Consider the following 21,712-nt stretch of genomic DNA (forward strand, 5'->3'; position numbering starts at 1 on the left):
CCTTATCGCCCGATATCTCTCCTATCGCCAGTAGCCAAGACACTTGAAGTCATTCTTCTTCCCTACTTTAATGCAAATTTGCAACTATCAAATCCTCAGCATGGCTTCCGAAAATTACATAACACTACCACCGCGCTAAATGCCATTAGCACTCAGATAAATTGCGGATTAAATCAAAACCCCCACAATAGGACAGTACTTGTTACTGCAAGACCTGGAAGGGTTTTCCCTTCCTCCAAGTCTCAAAGGGTGTACCGCAAATTATATGTCTGGTGAGAAAGCATCGGTGCAATTCAGGAACGTAACATCCAAACCAAGAAGAATTAAACAAATACCCTCACCACCAGAAGGTGTCGATATCGTTTCCTACCCCGATAACTGCACAATAATGGTCCACAGATCGATGAGCTTTGCAACAGAATAAACGGCTACCTCCCTGATCTTTCCAGTTTTTTCGCCTCGCGAAACCTGGAGTTATCACCGAGTAAATCCTCCGCGACCTAATTTATAACATGGACATCCCAAATGTCGACCATTTTCAACATCTACGTCGATGGCACTACACTACCGACTGTCCTATACCCCAAAATCTTGGGTGTGACATTTTATCAGGATCTACATTTTGGTGAGCACGCAGCTGCAATTGTACCGAAAATACAGAGTCGCAATAAAATCCTCAAATCTTTTGCTGGCAGTACTTGGGGAAAAGCCAAAGAAAGGCTCATTACCACTTACAAAGCAACTGGCATTGCATGCTACGCGTACCCTATATGGTCGCAAAGCCTAAAAACTACTCACTGGAACAAGCTACAGGCCTGCCAAAATACTGCTCTCCGAACCGCCACGTGCTGTCTTCGTATGTCCCCAAACACCATCTACATAATGAGGCGAGAATACTCCCCATCAGGGAGAGAAATTAAATGCTAAACAAACAGTTCCTGTTGAATACCCCGAAACCTGGGCATCCCAACAGACATCTGATTGATGAGCCAACACCGCCCAGGGGCTTAAGGAGTCATATCCGTAAGCATTATGAGGAAACACGGCACCTGAGAACTCAACCGTATGAAGCCAAAAAATACAATCAGGTCCTCAGTGAACTCCACAAACAGGCGTCGGACCTTTATGACAGGAATTGGCCGGTGAATCCAGTACTCAAAGAACAATGCCCAAAACTTGCGGAACGCACGCTCCCCAGGGAAACGCGAGTCACTCTAGCTCAACTTCGATCTGGATACTCTAACAAGTTAAAATCTTACCTAAACAGAATCAACCCCGACATACAAAATGTATGCCCTGCTTGCAATGTGTCCCCACATGACACAAATAATCTCTTTAATCGTAATCTGGAACCAACGCCTCTAACAACCCTCTCATTATGGTCCACCCCTGTTGAAACAGCAAGTTTACTTTGGCTCCCGTTAGAGGATATTGATGGCAATTTGTGATCAGTCGCACCTATTCGATGGGGCGAAGCACTGCTACAACAACAACAACAACAAGCAGTTGCACATTATGTTGTGGTTGAAAGGTATAGTTATTCTATCATGATTTAAAATGAATCTGTTTTACTTATTTTGAGGCCTTAGTAATTTTTTTCAGAATCAAAAAATTTCCACAAAAAACCAAATCAACAGAGCCTGTTGATCCGAAATTTATCCAGATCGATATCAGGATCCCAGCATTTTTGTTGTATTTTCATGTTAAATTTTTATTCGTATCTGAATCACGCTTAATTGGAACGTAACTATTGTCATTAATCATTGACTCGGACTTATCAGAAAAGTGTGCTAGTTTTAGTGGCAAAATATTTCGATCGGTTATCAAACAGTTTTCGTGATAGTCGAGCTAAAGGAATATATGTTAAAGGCACGTGCGTCCCTAAGAAATATTACAAAGAACTGAAAAATAAGTAAAAGAATGAAACTCAGTTGTTTTATATTAAGTTTGCTTGCCACTCGATTTATCTTCAAGCATACCGGAAGATATTGCGAGTTTGTAAAAGACAACGTGCCAAACAAAAAGTAACACCTTTAAATTGCAAAAATTTTGAAAGCGTTAGATTTCGTTTGGAACGTCGATATTTAAATCTTTCTCACCCAGCTCAAAGGAGCTCAATAAGTTCAAGGAATTCCAAGACTATTGTGGTGTAAAGCCAAGCAAGATACTTGAAAGACACTTAAGTCTTTGCACAAGAAATACTTTTACTGCAAGTAAGACAGAAATACTTTTCCAAAGCCATAACTTTATAAATGTACAACGAATTGCGATTAAAAAATGTATTTTTATATTCAGCAAATGCAAAAGCGATTAGATTTCGGAAGACATGTTTTGTGTAAATTCATTGCCGTAGGTGCTTGCAGAACCTCATTAACGTCAACAACAACTCTGTTTTCTAGTTTCTCGTACCTAATTACTTATAATCCGTTCCGTTATTTCAAAGTTGAAACTTTTAAGACGCTTTGTTTTTAATCTGATTCCTCGGGCTAGATTCAGTAAATGTCAGTTCAAAACTCACACTTACTGAATATAGGCTCCGGTATTAAGTTTGAACGTTTAGGGAAAAACTAAGCATCTATAATAATAGCATTACATAATTGCTTAATTTTATTTACGATTTACTGAGTTTGCCTCAACGCAATTTTTTTAACCATTTCTTAATAAAACCTAACTGTACTGTGCTATACATTTTATTGCATTGAAATTAAGTAAAACTAAGTTCACAACGTTTGGTTGTTGAAAGACATAAACTTATCCTAGAAATTTGAAAATATTATACCTAAATAATTAATGTAGTATTTGTATTTTTCCAATATTTCCTTTCTATTTAGTGAAATATTACACTCAGCTGATGATATGTATTCTGTACGTTAGCAGTTTTCATTTTCGACGCTTGACAAACCGCTGCTCATCAAACAAAAAAAAAACAAAATAGAAAAGAATTAGCCTGGTTTCATTGGGTCACTTGAGGGCAGTGCGCTGTCACATCGTCCATAAAAAAGGTACACATTCTTCCTTTTTGTGCAGTTTGAATTAAAGCCAAGTGTTTTCTTTTCGCTATGTTTATTAAAATTTGAGATAGGAAACCAAGGAAACATACTAAAATTTTTACATTTACAACGAATACGACACTCTAATAAATTGCCGAAATGTTTGTATACCAATAAAATAAAACAAAAATTTGGTCTTTTTTTTTTAGATTTGGTCCTTTTTTTCGACAAATTTTGCTCCCAAATGGAAACATGGGGTGGCAACCTCGAAGCTATCATAGTTTGCCAGACATTTCCATTGTGTTGGACTCGCAAAAATAATGTTGAAGCAGCAACATCGTTTTCTTTGTACAAAGGTTCGTGTGATAATACTTACTACATGTTCGTTAAATGTAGTATAATGTGTTTTATAAAGAAAGAGTGTTATGTGTAGATTACAAATTATATTTAATTTAGTTAAATAAACTTTCGTTTATATTTAATAAATATAAAATCTTAATTTATTTAATAATTTGGGAAAAATTTAAACAACGTGACATCAGGACGGACAAGGCGACAGCTGTTTCGATTATACCTTGTAAATCTCTTCAAAGCCTTTTCTCCCGGGAGTGGGAGTCGAACTCGCACTCCTACGATAGTTGAAATGGTTGTAAACGCATTCAGCTACGTCATGCCTGTTGTAAAGTTCTTCCCAATTGCCTTCTTTTTGCATATTTTAATCTTTTTACACATTGCATACTTCGTATGCAATTATGTGTTAAAGCTATGCTTGGTACGGCGGTTTTCAAAGAAACTTTGGTTTTTGTTGCTGTTTTCGTTCTATTTATAGAACTACAACGAATTAACCAATTTTGTCTGTTTGTATGATTTTAATAATCGGGGATTGCCCATATTGCTTTTTCAAATGTATGAAAACATTTATTTGAAGCAATTTTTTAATTTTTTTTTATGGGCAATATGGACAATCCCCAATTATTAAAATCATACAAACAGACAAAATTGGTTAATTTGTTGTAGTTCTATAAATAGAACGAAAACAGCAACAAAAACCAAAGTTTCTTTGAAAACCGCCGTACCAAGCATAGCTTTAACACATAATTGCATACGAAGTATGCAATGTGTAAAAAGATTAAAATATGCAAAAAGAAGGCAATTGGGAAGAACTTTACAACAGGCATGACGTAGCTGAATGCGTTTACAACCATTTCAACTATCGTAGGAGTGCGAGTTCGACTCCCACTCCCGGGAGAAAAGGCTTTGAAGAGATTTACAAGGTATAATCGAAACAGCTGTCGCCTTGTCCGTCCTGATGTCACGTTGTTTAAATTTTTCCCAAATTATTAAATAAATTATAAAAAAAAATTAAAAAATTGCTTCAAATAAATGTTTTCATACATTTGAAAAAGAAATATGGGCAATCCCCGATTATTAAAATCATACAAACAGACAAAATTGGTTAATTCGTTGTAGTTCTATAAATAGAACGAAAACAGCAACAAAAACCAAAGTTTCTTTGAAAACCGCCGTACCAAGCATAGCTTTAACACATAATTGCATACGAAGTATGCAATGTGTAAAAAGATTAAAATATGCAAAAAGAAGGCAATTGGGAAGAACTTTACAACAGGCATGACGTAGCTGAATGCGTTTACAACCATTTCAACTATCGTAGCAGTGCGAGTTCGACTCCCACTCCCGGGAGAAAAGGCTTTGAAGAGATTTACAAGGTATAATCGAAACAGCTGTCGCCTTGTCCGTCCTGATGTCACGTTGTTTAAATTTTTCCCAAATTATTAAATAAATTATAAAAAAAATTAAAAAATTGCTTCAAATAAATGTTTTCATACATTTGAAAAAGCAATATGGGCAATCCCCGATTATTAAAATCATAAAATCTTAATAATGTGCAATATATCGAAATTTACCTAAAATCTATGATCATAGTCGTATGATACAACGGAGCTACAAAACGTTAAAATGAAATGAACGGAGAGACTATTTCTACACAACATGTACAGTCGTGTACATTTAATTTCAACATCAATTAACAATTTTAATTTCTTCAAAATTAATAAAAAAGAAAATAAATATTTTAAAAATTTTACAATTAAACGAAATAACATATATATAACAAATATTGAAAATATTATATAACGGAGCTGGAGCTACTGAAAATAACGGAAGAATATATATGTAACTGATTTTGTGATAATTGAACAGAAACTGTAAATTGACTTTAACATTTGTATGAGAAATAACTAATTTATAAATAATAAAATAACGGAATTAAAATTAGAAATTACAAACTTTTTTTGAGCTGGCTAATAACATTGAAATCACGGACACATACACATGATTAAACTAAAAGAGACATTAATTATTGAAATCCATACACCTAAAGCGACTAAACTTAAATCTATTTTATAGCTTAAACTCGTAAATAAAAAATTAATACTGTCAACTATTGGATTTTATGTGAATACAACTTGGCATACTAAATCTAAGGAAATGAGCATTTAGAGACAATAAAGATCACCTGTCATCGACTGGTCATGAGACAACAAAGATCACCTCTCAACCACTGGAATTAGCGAAACACAGAAATACAGACACTATTTAAGATTGGAATTACAAATCATGAAAAACACATGGCAACAAGCCACATTTTGAGACTTAATATTGTAACGATTTTGCTTGCAAATCCTCTTATTTGCCCTTTTGCTAAGTTCGTATCACTAAACTGTTGAATAAATAACTCCAGTATTGAATAATGGAAAAAATGGCCTTTATTAAAGTACTTCACAATAACACTTTACTTTACACTTTACTTTGCAACGACAAATAACCAAACTGATTGACTTTCAAAATAATACTGCTATTGCTCGCTAGATATCGTCTTAATCGAAACTGCTTGACAATTCAAATCAAACTGAATTACTTCTTACTCGCTTTCGCCGCTTTTATAGTTTACGCTGCATACATCTAGGCTCATCTATTTCCAGAACTTACCAACTATATTCGTGTGTTTATAGTTCCCATATAGTTTCTACTTGTTTACAATTATCTACTTTTCAGCGTCTCTCAGATGTATGTGAGTTTGTAGTTTACAGTCTCTCGCACACACATAGGTGTATAAGTAAATGCATCTGTGTGTGACACATCTCGGCTGCCTTATATATGTGTATAGATGATTTGATTATTGACGTAAATACCGCTTAGCATGGCCTTAGCATCGCCTTAGTGATGGTATAGCTTAGTGATGCTAATATTCGTGACACTGCCCTCCACCTAATTCTGATCGTCCCGATCAGACGAATCTCTCGATCCAACCGCTACTAGCCTCTCCAAATGAACCACCCTTCTATTTCGTGGTTTCCCAATCGTTTGTATGCGGTAGATGGCATCACTGATCCTTTTTACAACGTTGTACGGGCCTTCCCAACTGCACCAAAATTTGGAAGGAACACCTTTCCGCCGGTGAGGGTTGTACAACAGTACCAAATCTCCCTCCAAGAAACCTTCCGAATTATTCTTGTTGTCGTACCTGTATTTCATCTTACTATTCATTATCCTGGATCGTTCCCTCGCACTCTGTTGCTTGGCCAATGAAGAACTACTTCGCATAACTTGATCTTGACGGATTGACTTTGCATCATCAGTATCGTCTTGACTTTGCACAACAGTAGTGCGCGCTGGCTGGAAACCACCCTTGCATTCTTTATGGAAAATTCTTTTAGTCATTTTAGTGCGTCCATTAGGGTTTGTCGATGCCAGTGTTTACCTCGCAGGTACTTTTGATTTCGCTTTATTTGGCCCATTCGATCCATCAATCTTTGCTCGATCTACTTTCCTTGACTTTCGTTGTCTCTGTCGAATCTCCTCCACCAGCACTCACTTACTGCTGAACCCTTTCTCTAACTTGAAGTTAAGTGGTATATCCTGGTTCTCATAACACATCACCCTTCTCTACATATCGATCTTGATGTCATGGTCAACCAAGAAGTCCACTCCCAATATGACTTCTTCAACGATTTTCGCCACAATGAATTTGTGCAAAACCGTGACCTTTCCAATCAAGACTTCACATCTCACTTCTCCCTGAACTTGGTTATACTCGACAGTGACCGTACGCAACCTTGCTCCAGCTAACGGTTTTATTCTCCTGTTGACCAAGTCAGATAGGATCAAGGAATGAGATGCGCCCGTATCTACAGTCAGTACACGTTCTTTACCATCCACATTCCCTCTGACGGTAAGACTGCTCGATTTTCTACCAATTTGCAACACAGATATCACAGGGCATTCAATAGCTGGATCTAGCTCTCGATATCTACCTCTTACTCGCTCTTGCTCATCTCCTCCAGCTTTGCGTTTACGACCACCCACATTGTTGGAACTACTAGGATCAAGATCGCAATGACGGGCAATGTGACCGGGCTTCCCGCATTTGAAACATTTGATAACTTTTTCACTCCGCTTTTGCGATCCTTTCAGCGCCTCCAATATTGCGTCTACCCACTATGGCCTTTCTACCTGCACACTGCGTGCTTTGTAAACTGACTTACACAGAAGCAATGCTGTTTCTTGAGTCAGTGCATGGGATACCGTTTCTGCGAATGTAGGTTTTGGATTTTTACCCTCTCGGTGTATTCCACGGGTGCGTCCGCATTTGCGAGATGAGCCAAACTTTCAATATCTGAAGCAAACTCCTGCAATGTCTCATTTGCTTTTTGGTAGCGGTTTTGCAACTCAATTTGGAATATCTTTTTTCTATGCTCGCTTCCATAACGTCGTTCTACAGCAGCCATCAATGCTTCATAACTGTTCCGTTCGTACTCTGGAATCGTCTGTAAGATTTCGGCAGCTGGTCCTTTCAATGCTACGAAGAGTGCAGCAACTTTGTCTTCAGCATTCCAGTTGTTCACTGTTGCGGTCTTCTCAAATTGTAGCTTAAAGACCTGGAAAGGAACAGAACCGTCAAAGGATGGTGTTTTTACCTTTGGATTACTCGTTGAAACTGCTGGGCGATTTAGTTGCAACTGCTCGCTACGTCCTCTCAAAGCATCCACCTCGGCCTCGATTTTTTCTTCAAACTGTAAAATTTTTGTATCTTGCGCCTCCAACTTCGAGGAAATACGTCCTTCTTGCTCTTCCAGTTGAGCAGAGATCTGCCATGATATCTGTGCTGAAATTTGCGCTGACATTTCGGATATTCGTGCCTCTTGTGCTTCAATCTTCGCTGTTATTTCAGATGACATTTCTGCAATACGTGTCTTCTGTGATTCCATCTTGGATGCCATATATGTCTTCTGTTCTTCTAGCTGTGATGACATATTTGTGGATATTTGTGATGACATTTCTGTTATACGTGCCTCTTGCGCTTCCAGTTTTTTTTTATTTTTATTTATGGTCGACTGAATAATGTAAAAGATATATAAATATACAACTCAAGAGATAAAATTTAAGATATATCGAGATTTCAACAATGTTATATTACAAACAAAGAAATATTAATGAACATTACTCTTTAATTTCAGAATATAATAATAATAAGAAATATGAGCAGAAATAAGAACTTATGCCGAAATCTTAAACTGGCGGAATGCATCAGATTCCGCTCAGCATGATTTCGGAATGCAGTGGATTCCAATCTTCCTGTCGGAATGCAACAAGATTCCAATCAGCATGTCATGGGAATCCGGCAGTGATAAGAGTAGTGCAATGAGGATACGCCATCACAAGGCATAAAAAAGTAACATGACCTGTGTTGTTGGAATGCACCGGATTCCAATCAGCTCGATGCCTGACCCATAAGAGTATACTGCCAGAATGCATACGATTCCGGTCAGTGACTCATGAAAAAGCATGTTTTTTACGTTGTTAGAATGCACCAGATTCCAATTAACACAGTACTGTCTTGTTCCTTCTTAATGATACATGTTGATAAATGTTCCTCCATCCTTAAGCGAGATAGTTCCTGTCTTTTATGGAAGGAATAAAATGCCGGCAAATTAAATTATCTTGTATCTTTTAAATTAGATAGGCAAGTATTGCACTACGTATAGTGGCAAAAGTACTTTCAAGACTGATACAGCTATACAAGTCATTGTAGTGCGCGCACCAGATAAGAAGAGGATTATTTTTAGCAAAGTTTCGGCGACGAAGGGGTAAAGAGAAAGGAACGTAGTGTCTGGATACTCTAGGGGGAACCGCAAAAAACAAGCGGCTGAAGAGGTTCGCAGAATCAATTTCTCCAATAATGAGCTTATGGATGAACAATACCCCCAGTAATATTCTCCGATTTTCCAGAGTGGGTAAGTTAATAAGAAGAAGTCTACTTCTGTATGGAGGAAGGTGGAGACTTGAGTCCCAATTAAGGCCGCGCAATGCAAATATCAAAAATTGCTTTTGAACTGACTCAAGACGCTTTATATGCTTTTGAGAAACAGGGGACCAAACGCATGAGCAATACTCGAGTATTGGACGAACCAGCGATGTGTAAAGAACCTTAGTGAGGTACGGATCATCGAACTCTTTAGCCCATCTTTTAAAAAATCCAAGTAAACCCAACGCTTTGTTGGCTATAGATGAAATATGCATGTTAAAATTCAATTTCGGATCAAAAAGGACACCTAGATCATTTGCAATAGATATACGCTCCAAAGGCGTACCATCTATTACATAAGATTTCAATGCTGGCTTTACTCGGTGAAATGTCATATGCTTACATTTAGAGCAATTCAAAGCTAGTAAATTTGTTGTGCACCAACATTGGAACGAGTCCAAGTCGGCCTGAAGAAGATCCAAGGAATTCAAATCGGTAGGACAGTAAGTGTAGCAAAGTTTTACATCATCCGCATACATTATAGTATGGGAAATATAATATTGTCTGTGGCAAGTCATTAATGAAAAGGGCAAAGAGCAAAGGGCCTAGATGACTTCCCTGGGGTACGCCGGAGGAAACTCCGAACGATCCCGACAGATTGCATTTGAACAGGACTTTTTGGGTCCGGTTAGAAAGATAGATTTTCAGCCACATTAATAGGTGAAACGGAAAGCCCAGTAAATCAAGCTTATAAATAAGCAACTCATGGTTGACGGTATCAAATGCTTTGCTGAAGTCAGTGTAGATGACATCTGTTTAGGCCGACAGCCCAAACTTCAAACATAAAAGGTCGCCCTCGCATTTTTCTTATATTAGTTAACAGTGCCAGTCAAATTGTTTATGTTAACCATACAAATGAACATCGCTGGAATAAATAAACGGTTTGACTGGCAAGCGGTATTGACCTGTTATGTTCTTTTACTTTACTTTTTTTCACACATCAAGGAGAAAGGACGTATCCCGCCGCAGTTTCCAGCTTCAACCAAAAGGTAAGCTAAAAATATATATATAATTAATTTTTGTGCACAATCTTTATTTCGAATAAAGATATTATATTTAAATTAAAATTCTAATACCAAACTTTTTCTTCTTTTCTACATTAAATCTTGACCGGCACCATCCCTGAGCTGTGGCCCGGCCAAGATATTGGTCCTTAATACGTTTTTTCATCACAGCGACCAGTTTGGCATCAACAGCACGAGTGTTTAAATATTATTAAAGCGACCATTTTGCGAACCAACCACAGGAATTCAAATTTTGTTGTACTTGCGACCAATTTTGAGGGTATAGTGCTTCGTATTCCAGAAGCAGTATTTTATTTGTGGGGAATTTAAAGCGACCATTGGCAGCAGCAACAACACAGCAATTTATAAAAGCCATTTGTTTATATATTATTTCATCCACTTCATCAGGACACATCTACAAATATAAAGGTACGTGGTTATTTCAGTGAGCACATTAGTTAATAAATTAAAAATTAGTGAAAGTGAAAAGTGCGCGAGTGATTTGTGAAACAAAAGCAAAATTAAATTTGATTTGTACAAATAGCCCTTTTGACCATCAAATATTGCTTGCCGCCGACGGTAAATAATATTTGACACGGCTTAAGGGTCTTCGCTGTTGCATTATTGCACACAAATATTTGTACAAACAGTGTTTGGGAATAATTTAATAGAAAAGTGCAAGTAATTTTTCAAAAATAAATTAATTCAATATACATTTATATGACTTGCACTTCTCTGTTATTAACAGCCCACAACAACAACACTGCACTGTGTAATTAACCTCACTTTTTGGTTTGGTTCATGACAGTTGAATCTGAGAAAAATTAATTTCACAAAAGTCACTCGGTTTTTTAATTAAATTCACTTTTTAAAACAGACAAAATTTAATTTGAGCGTTTATTTAGTGGACGGAACATTTTTCCTCCAACTTTTGCTCAGGTTTTCATTTGCGTTTGCATTCAAATAATACTGTGCTACATACATATATACACGCACACGTACATAAATATAGTTGGTTGGCGTATTTATACGTATATATATATTTATTTCATACAGTCCACTGGTTTTATCACTCTTAAAATTATTAAATTTGAGTTTCGTATCAAAATAAATATTTTACATTAGAAATTTACACTCAATTTTTTTAGAAGTTATTCAATTTATTGGGGTCCCTTTGTTGGTGGGTAGCCTTGTCTAATTTTTATATTAGCGAATTGGGTAATTCCACAGATCCTATCTCTGTGTACGTAATTTATTTTAAAAATCAATTCCTTCGGTTTTTTTTTTAAATTTTCAATATGGAAGCATATAACCGCTTAGTCGACACAATTATTGAGTTCGACATCGAATTTTTAAGCATAGCCACTAGCGAACACTCCAAAAATTCGCTGAAAATTCAGCAGCAGGAGTTGAAATCGATGTGGGAAAAAGCTAAAGAAGCTTTTGATGCGTTATTACAATCCGAAAATATATCTGAGAAGAATGTCACGGCAATTAGAAAAAAAAATAAGTCGTGCTATACTGTTTTTGTGCGGTGTATGACAAAAATAAATGACCTGGCAGAAAAACTTGAAAAGGCAGAGAAGGAAAACGATGCTGCCTTCACGCCACGCAACTTGCACTTAGCACCTTGTGATACCGATATATTCAAAGGTGATTATTTGTCATGGCCAACTTTTCGTGACATGTTCACGGCCATTTATATTCTAAATAAAAGCCTGTCGCCAGTACAAAAATTATATTATCTCATACTAAAAACCCAAGGTGAAGCCAGAGAAATCGTTAAGAAATGCGAATTGACGAATGATGGTTTTGATATAGCTTGGAAAAATTTGTGCGACAGGTATGAAAACAAGAGAATATTAGTCAACACCCAATTAAGATTCTTTTCAACCTTCAATCAGTTGAAACTGAATGCGGTAATTCAATAAAAAGATTACAAAGGGACATAAATAATTGCATATCCTCGTTAGTAAGTCATCATATTGACATATCTAATTGGGATCCAATTATTACATACTTATGTTGAACTAAGCTTCCTGATGTGACCCTTTCGCTATGGGAACAGTCCGTAGAAAACAAGACAGAAACTTCCAAGTGGGCGGATATGGACCGATTTCTGACAAATCGTTTTCAAACGTTAGAATCGGTCTCAGGTTTAAGAGGTACAAAGAGTACAAAACCTCAAAAGGTACAAAACTCAAAGCAGGCCTCTGAACGTCCCCCAAAGAAACTTGGCGCTTTCCAAGCAAGTGCAGCTAAAGGCACTTGTAAAATGTGTCAAAGCAATGACCACAAAATTTATGCGTGTTCAAAGTTCAAAAATTTGAACACGAATGAAAGACTTGCTTTTATAAAAAGAAATCACTTCTGCCTAAACTGTCTGTCATCGGGGCATTCAGTGTCAAAATGTACAAGTGCATACAATTGCAGCAACTGTCATTTAAGACATAATACCCTTCTGCATTTACAGACAAGTAAACAGGCTAAACAGGCTAATAATTCTGCAGATTTATCGGATGAGCAACCGTGCACTTCAAGGCAAGCTCAGTCTCAAAATGAATCTGCAAAACAAAAAAAGCAGCAAAATAAAACTACTGTAAAATCTAATTTTATTAATACCAGTAAAGGGGTTTTACTAGGCACAGCTCGCGTCACCATTCATTATAACGGTACAGATTTTTCGGCCAGAGCTCTCATAGATTCGGGATCTGAATGCTCTTTTATCACTGAAAGACTCAGACGAAGAATCAACCTGCCAACTCGAAAGATGCATGCTCAAGTCTCGGGCATCAATAATTCAGTTTCTGCGCAGGTAAAAGAGGCATGCGCCATTCAGTTGCGGTCCCCAGTTGACCCAATAATTTCTATTGACGCATTAGTTCTAGTTCTACCCCATTTGACAGGTAATTTGCCAACATGCGATGTTAGTGCATTAACACAACAAGCATTCCCTTATCTCGTGCTTGCGGATAAACGTTTCTTCGTGAATGAGCCAGTTGATCTTGTTCTGGGCGGGGATATTTATCCGCAAATCATATTAGACGGTATCAAAAAAAAATATTCTTAGCACTCTTTTAGCTCAAGAAACTGTCTTTTGTTGGATACTGACTGGTCGTGCTGATGCAGCCAGTCCAACCAATCATAATCGGGTATCCTTTTACAATGAAGTGGCTTTAGACAAGCAGCTAAGGTCATTTTGGGAGCTCGAAGACACGCCGAAAGCTAAAGCCTCCACATTTGAAGATACATTTTGTGAGGAATTGTATCAACATACAACGCAGCGGAATTCTGACGGAAGATACATTGTGTCGCTTCCGTTCAGGTCAGAATTCCCAGGAGAGATAAATCTAGGTCCATCATTAAGAATAGCGTGCTCTCAATTCTATAAAAATGAAACCCGACTTAGAAAAAATCTCGATTTACAGAAGGAGTACAATAGAGTCATACTAGAATACGAGACTATGGGGCATATGCCAAATTAGATTCAATTCAATCGGCCAATGCGGTCGATAATTACTATTTACCACATCATGCAGTAATAAAAGAAGAAAGCATTTCTACCAAAGTTAGAGTTGTTTTCAATGCTTCTTCACGCTCTTCAAATGGTGTCAGCCTGAACGATGTTCTTCTTCCTGGTCCTGTGCTTCAGGCTGATCTACCAACATTAATTCTTCGCTGGCGACTTTTCAGATACGTCTTCAATAGCGATATTGAGAAGATGTATAGGAAAATCCTAGTAGATCATAATCATACAAGATACCAAAGAATAGTTTTCCGCTCAAGTCCAGATGATCAAATCTGTCTGTATGAGCTCAAAACAGTGACATTTGGTATCAATTGTGATCCTTATCTAGCAATAAGGACTTTGCTTAAACTGGCTGATGATTCCGAAAAATCTCATCCAATCGGTTCAAATATCCTACGAAAAAATATGTATGTCGACGACGTTCTTTCGGGAGGGCATGCTATTGCATCTGCGATCAGAGCAAGAGATGAAATTTCCAGGGTTTTAAGTTCAGCTGGTTTTCTAATACGAAAATGGACTTCAAATTCCAGTAAAATATTACAGGGTATTCCCAAAGCTCATCTACTGAGCGAAGATTTCTTAGAATTTGAAGACTCAAGTAGTGTAAAGGCGCTCGGTATTAGGTGGAATGCTCATTCCGATCAGTTTTACTTCATAGCAAACCCTATAGAAGAAAACACCGAGCCCACAAAAAGAGCGATACTATCTACTATCGCAAAACTCTTTGACCCATTAGGGTGGCTAGCTCCAACAATTATCGTGGCAAAAATGATCATGCAAAATATCTGGTTAGAGGGTACTGGCTGGGATAAAACCGTTTCGTCTTCAACATTAGACAGGTGGAAAAATTTTACTAATACGTACAAGGAGATCGACAAAATACGAATACCGCGATGGGTAGCCTTTTCTCCAACAGAAAAGGTCGAAATCCACGAATTCTGCGACGCCTCCGAGAAAGCGTATGGTGCAGCCGTGTATTTGATAGTGGAAACCAACGACGGCATATTTGCGAATCTGCTTTTGGCAAAAACAAAAGTAGCTCCAGTCAAAACCATCTCACTTCCTCGACTGGAACTTTGCGGTGCTGTATTATTAGCGGAGATAACCGAATCTATCTGCGCTAACCTTGATTTAGGTCAACAAAACATCCACCTGTGGACAGATTCGACAATCGTACTGGCTTGGATACGAAAACCTCCGTGCTCATGGTCAACTTTCGTTGCGCATCGAATTACAAAAATCGTCGACAAAGTTGGAAGTTCATCGTGGTATCATGTGGATTCAGGTACAAACCCAGCAGATTTAGCCAGTAGATGAATACTAGCCGAGGATTTAGTCAACAATTCTCTGTGGTGGCAGGGTCCTTCTTGGCTCCAAGAAGAGAAGGAAAAGTGGCCAACACAAGATTTGGATTTTAACAAGAATATTGAAGAAAAATGCGTACCAGCACATGCAACCGCAATTTCAAGCAATATTAATGATATTCTCGATAGGTTTTCAAATCTTCCTAGGCCGTTAAGAGTTATCTCATATATACTCAGGTTTTTTCATAGAACGCATTCTAAAACGAAAGATTGTAGTCAACATGAATCTTATTTAATTTCCTCAGATGAAATTAAAGCTACAACAACCCGTTTAATAAAACTTGCTCAGAAGCAATATTACGTATCAGAAATTTCAAGTTTGCAATCCAAAACACCAATTGGATCTAAAAGCGAAATACTTTCGCTCACTCCATATCTTGATGAAGACGAAGTAGTGAAAACGGGTGGACGATTTGGTGCATCCAAAGATACTACCGAATCTGAACGCCATCCCATAATACTTCCGTACAATTGTAGGTTTACACGTCTTTATGTTCAGTTTGTCCATGAAATGTCTCTCCATGGTGAAAACCAATTAATGCTGCGCATCATTAGAACGCAATACTGGATACCAAAAGTTAAGACCATGATACGATCCGTAATTCATAATTGTAAGATCTGCACGATCTTCAAGAAACGATCTCAAAATCAGCTCATGGGAATTCTACCCCAAGAACGCACCACCTTTTCGCGTGCATTTACCAATACAGGGGTAGATTTCGCAGGGCCTTTCGATATTAAGAGTTACAGTGGGCGCGGGTGTCGTACCTCAAAGGGTTACGTTTGTCTGTTCGTTTGCTTTTCTACTAAGGCCATACATTTAGAAGCCACTAGTGATTTGAGCACTTCCTCATTTCTAGCCGCTCTTTCAAGATTCGTAGCTAGACGAGGATGTCCAAGAAACATTTATTCGGACAATGGAACAAACTTTGTCGGTGCATCACGTGCATTAAAAACTGAATTTAAGGAATTTCTTGCCGATGCAAGAAACCAAACCCTGTCAAAATATTCCCATCAGGCATTAAGTTGGCATTTCATACCAGCAGGAGCTCCACACATGGGAGGACTATGGGAAGCGGGAGTGAAAAGCTTTAAAAGCCACTTCAAAAAAGTGGCCTTAAACAACAAATTCACTTTTGAGGAATTTAACACATTGTTATGTAGAATTGAGTCGTGTCTCAATTCTCGCCCTCTTAGCCCCGCTTCAAATGAGCCATCTGACCTTGAGCCTCTAACACCAGGACACTTTCTGATTGGAGGACACCTATTAGCACCAGCGGAAATCAGCGTTGATGAAAATACTGCCTCAATAGTCAGTCGCTGGCAGAAACTCAAGGAATTACATCAAAACTTCTACAGAAGATGGAAATCAGAATATCTTTCGGAACTACAGAAACGGATAAAATGGAATGGTGGTTATACGGGAAGACAATCTTCCTCCCAACGAATGGAGATTGGGGCGTGTGATAAGGTTAAACCCTGGTTCAGACAACCGGGTGCGCTTTGTGGACATAAGAACTGAAAGGGGGCAAGTAACAAGACCACTTGTCAAACTCATATTACTACCACCCTATACCGCGGAAACCGAAAACAAGTCAGACCCTAATCTTCAGCAGTAACGCTACAATTGGAGTTACAAAATCTCCACACAACATCAAAACTTCTCCTAACCAAAACGAAGCAACTTCAACAAACTCAAAGTGGAAACAAAAATTTCTTTTTTTTGATGCAGCCTAATGTTACGTATGTACATGTACATGCTTGTGCACATGGGTGGTGATTTTCATTTATAAAAGCAACAATATTTTGCTACAGTTTATGAACACATTTTATTATTAAATTTTCATATTTTTTTATGCGTTTTTACACACTCAATAAGTGAGGTTGTCAGGTAGTCGCCACCGAAAACATGTGCTCAGGCATATACACAATGACTGTGTGCATTGGACTGCATGAAATCAGAAAAAAAAAAAAAAAAATCGGGTCAGCTTAAGCAATCATAAAAAAAGGTTCGTGGTGTCGCAAACCACATACCTATTAAATGATAAAATTTCCCTCAAATAAATATTTTCCTTGTTCTTTCGCCTAGTGCATTATATATAGGGGTCCTCGCATAAACATAATTTTTTTATTTTTGTTACGAAGAAACGAAAAAAAGGATAGTACAATGGCAAAGGCAACGTTACTTAAATTAAACAAAGCGCTGCCAATTCCATTGCATACACCCGTTTTTATCAAAATAAAAATAAAAACAAAAATAAAATAAGTAAAAAAAAAAATTACGGAAATAAAAATTTTTCAATTAAGGACACCCTAATATAATACACGGCACATAGCACAATTCCTTTTTACTTTTCGAAGTAAAAAGTTTAAATAGTAAACAAAAAAGAAAAGAACAAAAAATTTTCTAACAACAAAAAAAAACAGAGGAGAAATTTCGGGTTGCTCGGTTCACCCTAATGCAACATATTGCAATTAAGTTTTTGCTTTTCAAAGCAAAAACCAACACAAAAAACACTTAAAAGAAAAAAAAAATTTTTTTCTTTCACAATAAAAAACAAAAAAAACCACTGCACACCCTACCACACATGTTGTCACTCCACGATCGCATGATTTATTGCGAATCGTATCGACATCAAAACACAATTACACACTTTTTCACACAACTTGTTGCTCTGCTTATTGGAGGATTTTTACATGACCTTTCATAGGTCTTTATTATCACATTCTTTTTTTTCCTCTTTTTATACTTTGCAACATGTATATACATATATGTACATATGTATATTTTGTTTCACTAAACCACTTCACAAACACGAAATAAACACTAAATTTTCGCGATTTACATTTTCGCCCGCACGCGCACTATTTTTCTTGCAATTACAATTATATTGCAATCATAAAACCGAAATCACACGCGCCACGTTTTTTTTTCGTTTTTCGTTTTCATTAATTAATCCGGAACTGAAGTTAGTGAAACATGCAATATATCGATATTGCAAACAATCGATACACTAGTAAGGTAGCATAAGGGTGTTGACACATCATCAACAATCCGTAAGGCTGCATGCATCACATACGGAAAAGCATGACGTAGACATTTATTTGTGAGTAACTAGTTAGTAATCAAAAATAAATGCTATAAATGCTGGGAAATATATAAATGAGACATTGTTTTAGAAAATCTTTCCTGTTAATGTTTGGTTTGGTGTTGTTTCTGTCTTGGGGGTCCGAGGGTATCATTTGCAAAACAAATGAATAACAATCATACTACAATACGATACATCCATAGGGTATTTATATATCGCATGCTTTACCCTGCTTCCACCAACAACCCCTTATAAGGTGAAGTCTACATTCACTTTACCAGAATTGCTCGCCAACCGAAACATGCTCGCTACGTCGACAAAATTAGAACAAATTATTTTCCTTTGCAGAAAAATGACACGCTTCACTACCATCCGTAAAACAGCTGAGGCAAAGGGGTTCTCTTTAGCCTGCCGCCTATGCGAAAAGAAACACCCACTTAGGGTGTGCCCTATCTGCCGCGATAGCACAACGGAAAAAAGGTGGTATTTCGTAATTAAACACCGCTATTGCACCAATTGCTTGTCATCTCTGCATAGTGCAGCTCATTGCACACACGAGGGGCGGTGCAAGAAATGCGAGGATGACCACCACACCATGCTGCATATCGCGGAAGTTCGGGACACGACGCGACGGCAACAAAAAACCTGGCATCTCAGGCCACAGAGAACCACCGAGGAAAGCGACACCCTCTCCATCGATGCATCCGAGGTCGAAGCAGAGTCCTCTGGAGCGGAAACGTCCGCTTTCCGCCCGGGGATCTTAAGTGGAGTGGAATCATCTGCATTCCACCCACCCTCTACGAGCGGATTGGAAATGAAAACTTTCCAACCGCGCCGTTTTCGACCTCTACTTCAACACGAGGTGATCGCAAGCGGGTTGGAAATGAAAACTTTCCAACCGCAGAAGAACAGCCAAAAAAGAAGAAATCGACGTAAGCAGCATACGCATCATAGTCGGAGAGTGGAATCATCCGCATTCCACCTCCATCCAACTCGTGATTTCCGGGCTGGAACGCTTGTAAACCCTCGTGCACCGCCGCGGTTGATCCAGTGCCTCACGTCGGTTGCGCCCACCGCCGTCGTTAGGGTTGAGTCGGGTGGACGTTTGCACCTGGTGCGAGCCCTTCTCGATCCATGCGCTGCGACGTCTATCATCGCGGAAGATCTCGTCCGCCAACTCCGCCTCGGAGTGACGGTTGTGGGCGATCGGCGTGGGTGCTTTATCAAGCTGCGTGGCAAGCATGGGCAGACGGCAACCGTTATCACCTATGCTGTGGCGTTGCCACAATTCCAGAGGCAAACCCCATTAAATAGCCTCGACGCAACGGTAGCCACGCCGTATGCAAATATCAGGCTCGCAGACCCGCGGTTTTACAACGCCGCCCCAGTCCGATTGGTGCTCGGTGCTGACGTGGTCCCAAAGGTTCTGCTGGGTGCCATACCGGCCGGAACTTTGGGGCCCCTGTTGGCACAGAATACCATCTTTGGCTGGGTGTTGTCTGGCGCCTGCTAAATTGATTTTTTTATGTATACATTCATTGCATTTCATATTATACATACTATACTTTTCTTACACAAAAAACATAATTGAATTTATAGTAAATTTGAATACTTTTTTCCATATACTTTTTACAAGAGAAAAAAAAAATGAATTTTAAATACTGCTTATGCATATACATAAGCAATGACATATTTTTATACCTACATACATACATGAAACTTGAAAATAAATGTGCCACTGAATTAGAACCATGTGTACCTTCATTTATTATTTTGCAATTTTCTCCTTTAGGTGGCTCAAGCGGAACCTAAGCTGAAAATAGTTTTAAACTTAATTTAAGCAAATTCTGCGAACCAGCGGCGGAATATGTCCAAATAGATCTTGCGTGTCGCAAGGGGGCCGGCATGTTTAGGCCGACAGCCCAAACTTCAAACATAAAATGTCGCCCTCGCATTTTTCTTATATTAGTTAACAGTGCCAGTCAAATTGTTTATGTTAACCATACAAATGAACATCGCTGGAATAAATAAACGGTTTGACTGGCAAGCGGTATTGACCTGTTATGTTCTTTTACTTTACTTTTTTTCACACATCAAGGAGAAAGGACGTATCCCGCCGCAGTTTCCAGCTTCAACCAAAAGGTAAGCTAAAAATATATATATAATTAATTTTTGTGCACAATCTTTATTTCGAATAAAGATATTATATTTAAATTAAAATTCGAATACCAAACTTTTTCTTCTTTTCTACATTAAATCTTGACCGGCACCATCCCTGAGCTGTGGCCCGGCCAAGACAACATCCGTTTGCTTGTTCGCTAAAAATCCTTCCATAACTATAGAGGTGAACACAAGCAAATTTGTAGTGGTTGACTTTTGACGAATAAAACCGTGTTGGCATGGAGATAAAATACTAGAACACTGATATTGGAGTTGACTAGTAACAATCTGTTCAAAGACTTTAGGAATGACTGAAAGTTTAGCAATACCTCTGTAGTTTTCAACTTTTGACCTACTACCTTTTTTATGCAGGGGTATAATAAAAGACTGTTTCCAAAGTGCCGGGAATGACGCAGATCCCAGAGATAGCTCAAATAATTTTAAAATAGGCTCATACATGTTTTCGGCGCAGTACCTAAGCAAGCAACTAGGAATACCGTCCGGTCCCGGAGAAAAGGTGGGCTTCAAAGATTGAAGACTCTGAAGAACAATATTACCATCAATAGCAGGATTCCTAATGTAATTCCAGCTATCTAAGCGATAGGGATATTGACCGGAATGAAAACCCCTAGATGAATACGTGGACTTAAAGAACTCCGAAAATAGTTCAGCAACGTCGTCATCAGTGCACGCTTTTTTACCTCCAAAGGTTAATGAGGAAGGATATCCAGAAGTTTTCCGCTTTGAATTTACGAAACTGTAAAACTTTTTTGGATTTCTAAAAAATTGGGTTTTACAACAACTCAAGTAATTTTTATAACAAATCTGATTAAGACGATGAAATTTAGAACGAGCTATTAGATATTTAGAGAGGTCTGCAGATGCTCCAGATTTCTTGAATCTCTTATAAAGCCTAGATTTAATGTTATTAAGTCTGGTAAGTTGCCTTGAAAACCAAGGGGGCTTATTCGAACATAGGGTATAGCGAGTAGGAATCCAGGTATCAAAGAAGCCATCAAGCGTACTGTAAAATATAGAGATAGCCGAATCGACATCAGTGCAAGCATAGAGATCCGACCAATCATGGGAAGCCAACAGATCATTGAGCATAATGAAATTCGCTTTGTAGAAGCATCTAGATCGGGGACGAGACTGTACTTGAATCCTACGGGGTAGGCTGATATCAAGTGA

General features: G+C 38.2%; 1 protein-coding gene and 1 long non-coding RNA gene across 11 annotated transcripts in view; both read left to right on the top strand.

Moving 5' to 3' along the window:
• Sik2 (Salt-inducible kinase 2) overlaps nt 1–21,712 on the top strand; it is a 964,644-nt gene that overhangs the window by 329,701 nt on the left and 613,231 nt on the right. Inside the window, exon 1 of one of the 10 annotated variants that reach the window (XR_010952765.1) lies at nt 3,321–3,346. The exons of the other annotated variants lie outside the window; for them this stretch is intronic. The gene's annotated coding sequence lies outside the window, so the exon portion shown is untranslated. Of the gene's footprint in view, nt 1–3,320; nt 3,347–21,712 lie in introns of those variants that run through there. 10 annotated transcript variants of the gene reach the window in all.
• On the top strand, nt 10,209–20,486 carry LOC137248117 (uncharacterized). The gene is made up of 3 exons (XR_010952076.1): nt 10,209–10,364; nt 10,551–10,808; nt 18,710–20,486. It is a non-coding gene; the product is annotated as an uncharacterized lncRNA (long non-coding RNA).

The sequence above is a fragment of the Eurosta solidaginis genome, chromosome 4, assembly GCF_040869045.1.
Source record: "Eurosta solidaginis isolate ZX-2024a chromosome 4, ASM4086904v1, whole genome shotgun sequence".
NCBI classification, from domain to species: Eukaryota; Metazoa; Arthropoda; class Insecta; order Diptera; family Tephritidae; genus Eurosta; species Eurosta solidaginis.